We start from the raw sequence: 5,138 nt of genomic DNA, 5'->3' as shown, positions 1-5,138 counted from the left end.
GGTTGTGCTGAAAGGAGTGGTTTGCAAGTAGAGTCCTTGGAAATCCAAGTGTGCAAAAGAGTCCTTATCTGGATCAAACTGGACAAAGGTTGGGATTCCACAGCAGTGCCTTAACGCGTTTCCCTGAGCCAGGTCGCTCAGCTTCTTCAGTCAGGAGGAAGTTTATTGCTGACTTCATACAAGTGAACTACTCATACCAGAGGTAAGATAAGAAATATATGACAGCTATACCAAAGGAGGAGGCGGTGTAGGATTATTTCCTAGCATACTATTCTGTCCTTTGCTGATAAATAATAAGACACACATAGTGCATTGTGAGAGATATAAATATTATCAGATAGATATCAAACTGAATACACATTGCTGCTTTTTATGTGTCTATTAAGGGCCAGCATGGCAATACAGTAGAATAAAGACAAACACACAAATAAGGTTGATACTGCATGGCATTTATTGTTAAGAAACATATAAAGGCATTTACCTGGTGATATACTGTACCTAATATACCAGTTTCTGCACTTAGCGGACACCCTGTGTGTGGGGAGTCATATTTTAAACACTTTTCCTAATCTTTTCACTTAGATGTATCTTTTAGCCTATAGTTCACAAATTTTTATACACCATATGAAATAAAAGTTATGTTTTATAGGTACCAATGTGCACCACTATAAGGCAAATTTCTCCCTTTCTCTCTGTATGTGTAATTGACCTTTACGTTGCCTAGGTAGCACCCCCCTACACAGAATATTTATATTTATACTAGTGATGTGCACCGGAAATTTTTCGGGTTTTGTGTTTTGGTTTTGGATTCGGTTCCGCGGCCTTGTTTTGGATTCGGACGCGTTTTGGCAAAACCTCCCTGAAAATTTTTTGTCGGATTCGGGTGTGTTTTGGATTCGGGTGTTTTTTTTACAAAAAACCCCTCAAAAACAGCTTACATCATAGAATTTGGGGGTCATTTTGATCCCATAGTATTATTAACCTCAATAACCATAATTTCCACTCATTTTCAGTCTATTCTGAACACCTCACAATATTATTTTTAGTCCTAAAATTTGCACCGAGGTCGCTGGATGACTAAGCTAAGCGACCCAAGTGGCCGACACAAACACCTGGCCCATCTAGGAGTGGCACTGCAGTGTCAGACAGGATGGCACTTCAAAAAAATAGTCCCCAAACAGCACATGATGCAAAGAAAAAAAGAGGCGCAATGAGGTAGCTGTGTGACTAAGCTAAGCGACCCAAGTGGCCGACACAAACACCTGGCCCATCTAGGAGTGGCACTGCAGTGTCAGACAGGATGGCAGATTTAAAAAATAGTCCCCAAACAGCACATGATGCAAAGAAAAAAAGAGGTGCACCAAGGTCGCTGGATGGCTAAGCTAAGCGACCCAAGCGGCCGACACAAACACCTGGCCCATCTAGGAGTGGCACTGCAGTGTCAGACAGGATGGCAGATTTAAAAAATAGTCCCCAAACAGCACATGATGCAAAGAAAAAAAGAGGTGCACCAAGGTCGCTGGATGGCTAAGCTAAGCGACCCAAGTGGCCGACACAAACACCTGGCCCATCTAGGAGTGGCACTGCAGTGTCAGACAGGATGGCAGATTAAAAATATAGTCCCCAAACAGCACATGATGCAAAGAAAAAAAGAGGCGCAATGAGGTAGCTGGATGACTAAGCTAAGCGACACAAGTGGCCGACACAAACACCTGGCCCATCTAGGAGTGGCACTGCAGTGTCAGACAGGATGGCACTTCAAAAAAATAGTCCCCAAACAGCACATGATGCAAAGAAAAAAAGAGGCGCAATGAGGTAGCTGTGTGACTAAGCTAAGCGACACAAGTTGCCGACACAAACACCTGGCCCATCTAGGAGTGGCACTGCAGTGTCAGACAGGATGGCACTTCCAAAAATAGTCCCCAAGCAGCACATGATGCAAAGAAAAATGAAAGAAAAAAGAGGTGCAGGCATCACAACTGACACAATTGGATTCTCCTTGGGGATTTGTGATTTAGAAGAACGCACAGTTCTTTGCTGTGCTTTTGCCATCTTAACTCTTTTAAGTTTTCTAGCAGGAGGATGAGTGCTTACATCCTCAAGTGAAGCTGAACCACTAGCCTTGAACATAGGCCAGGCCCTCAGCCGTTCCTTGCCACTCCGTGTCGTAAATGTCACATTGGCAAGTTTACACTTCTTCTCAGACGATTTTGATTTAGATTTTTGAGTCATTTAACTGAGCTTTATTTTTTTGGATTTTACATGCTCTCTACTATGACATTGGGCATCGGCCTTGGCAGATGACGTTGATGGCATTTCATCGTCTCGGCCATAACTAGTGGCAGCAGCTTCAGCACGAGGTGGAAGTGTATCTTGATCTTTCCCTATTTTACCCTCCACATTTTTGTTCTCCATTTTTTAATGTGTGGAATTATATGCCAGTAATATATCAATAGCAATGGCCTACTACTATATATACTGCGCACAACTGAAATGCACCACAGGTATGGATGGATAGTATACTTGACGACACAGAGGTAGGTAGAGCAGTGGCCTTCTGTACCGTACTGCTATATAGTATATACTGTTGGTCAGCAAACTGTGCAAAACTGAAATGCACCACAGGTATGGATGGATAGTATACTTGACAACACAGAGGTAAGTAGAGCAGTGGACTACTGTACCGTACTGCTATATAGTATATACTGGTGGTCAGCAAACTGTGCAAAACTGAAATGCACCACAGGTATGGATGGATAGTATACTTGACGACACAGAGGTAGGTAGAGCAGTGGTCTTCTGTACCGTACTGCTATATAGTATATACTGTTGGTCAGCAAACTGTGCAAAACTGAAATGCACCACAGGTATGGATGGATAGTATACTTGACAACACAGAGGTAGGTAGAGCAGTGGACTACTGTACCGTACTGCTATATAGTATATACTGGTGGTCAGCAAACTGTGCAAAACTGAAATGCACCACAGGTATGGATGGATAGTATACTTGACGACACAGAGGTAGGTAGAGCAGTGGCCTAAATTACCGTACTGCTATATAGTATATACTGGTGGTCAGCAAACTGTGCAAAACTGAAATGCACCACAGGTATGGATGGATAGTATACTTGACGACACAGAGGTAGGTAGAGCCGTGGCCTACTGTACCGTACTGATATTTATTATATACTGGTGGTCAGCAAACTGTGCAAAACTGAAATGCACCACAGGTATGGATGGATAGTATACTTGATGACACAGAGGTAGGTAGAGCAGTGGCATCCTGTACCGTACTGCTTTATAGTATATACTGGTGGTCAGCAAACTGTGCAAAACTGAAATGCACCACAGGTATGGATGGATAGTATAATTGACGACACAGAGGTAGGTAGAGCAGTGGCATCCTGTACCGTACTACTATATAGTATATACTGGTGGTCAGCAAACTGCAAAACTGAAATGCACCACAGGTATGGATGGATAGTATACTTGACGACACAGAGGTAGGTAGAGCAGTGGCCTACTGTACCGTACTGCTATATATTATATACTGGTGGTCAGCAAACTGTACAAAACTGAAATGCACCACAGGTATGGATGGATAGTATACTTGATGACACAGAGGTAGGTAGAGCAGTGGCCTACTGTACCGTACTGCTATATATTATATACTGGTGGTCAGCAAACTGTGCAAAACTGAAATGCACCACAGGTATGGATGGATAGTAAACTTGACGACACAGAGGTAGGTAGAGCAGTGGACTACTGTACCGTACTGCTATATATATAGTTATACTGGTGGTCAGCAAACTGTGCAAAACTGAAATGCACCAGAGGTATGGATAGATAGTATACTTGACGACACAGAGGTAGGTAGAGCACTTGACGACACAGAGGTAGGTAGAGCAGTGGCCTTCTGTACCGTACTGCTATATAGTATATACTGGTGGTCAGTAAACTGTGCAAAACTGAAATGCACCACTGGTATGGATGGATAGTATACTTGACGATACAGAGGTAGGTAGAGCAGTGGACTACTGTACCGTACTGCTATATATATAGTTATACTGGTGGTCAGCAAAATTCTGCACTGTCCTCCTACTATATACTACAATGCTTCACAGATATGGAGCGTTTTTCAGGCAGAGAACGTATAATACTGGTGGTCACTGGTCAGCAAAACTCTGCACTGTCCTCCTACTATATAATACTGCTGGTCCCCAGTCCCCACAATAAAGCAATTAGCACACTGAGCACAGATATTTGCAGCACACTGAGCACAGTCAGATATGGAGCGTTTTTCAGGCAGAGAACGTAGATATTTGCACTTGTAGCACACTGAGCACAGATATTTGCAGCACACTGAGCACAGATATTTGCAGCACAATTTGCAGCCCACTGAACATAGAAACTGAGAGGACGCCAGCCACATCCTCTCACGATCATCTCCAATGCACGAGTGAAAAATGGCGGCGACGCCCGGCTCCTTATATAGAATATGAATCTCGCGAGAATCCGACCACGGGATGATGACGTTCGGGTGCGCTCGGGTTAACCGAGCAAGGCGGGAGGATACGAGTCTGCCTCAGACCCGTGTAAAATGGGTGAAGTTCATCACTAATTTATACATTATCTGGAATTTGAGGGGGCCTTTTTCTATAATATTAGATGACTAGTGCGACCTTTCTCTTGTATACATTCTAACCATTAGAGAGTGCACGGACTGGGCCCCTTGATATATTTATATAGTAACTATCGCTAGTGCATGCATGATAATGCAGGGCCGAAACTAGGATTTTTGTTACCCGGGGCTAGGCAGTAACTTGGAATCCCCCCCCCGCGGCATAACTACAGACTGTGACTTTTCATGAAATAATACATTATGCCACATAGGGTACCCCATACATCACAGTGTCCCTATATTATGCCATAGTGTCCCAATATTATGCCAATATTATGCCAGTGTTCCCACATAATATCCCACAAAAGGCCCCCCCCACATTATACAGACAGTGTCCCCACTTTATGGCACACAACGTCCCCATATAATGGCACACAGCATCCCCATATTATTGCACATAGCGTACCCATATAATACCACACAGTGTCCCCACATTATAGCACACAACATCCCCACA

General features: G+C 43.5%; 1 protein-coding gene across 2 annotated transcripts in view; it reads left to right on the top strand.

Annotated features, from left to right (window-relative positions):
- LOC134966458 (indolethylamine N-methyltransferase-like) overlaps nucleotides 1-5,138 on the top strand; it is a 250,349-nt gene that overhangs the window by 78,464 nt on the left and 166,747 nt on the right. The window contains exon 1 of one of the 2 annotated variants that reach the window (XM_063943213.1): nucleotides 112-202. The exons of the other annotated variant lie outside the window; for it this stretch is intronic. The gene's annotated coding sequence lies outside the window, so the exon portion shown is untranslated. Of the gene's footprint in view, nucleotides 1-111; nucleotides 203-5,138 lie in introns of those variants that run through there. 2 annotated transcript variants of the gene reach the window in all.

This window comes from Pseudophryne corroboree, chromosome 10 (genome assembly GCF_028390025.1).
Source record: "Pseudophryne corroboree isolate aPseCor3 chromosome 10, aPseCor3.hap2, whole genome shotgun sequence".
Taxonomy (NCBI): domain Eukaryota; kingdom Metazoa; phylum Chordata; class Amphibia; order Anura; family Myobatrachidae; genus Pseudophryne; species Pseudophryne corroboree.
Note: the sequence above shows the minus strand (reverse complement) of the source record. Positions and strands in the feature narration are given on the sequence as shown.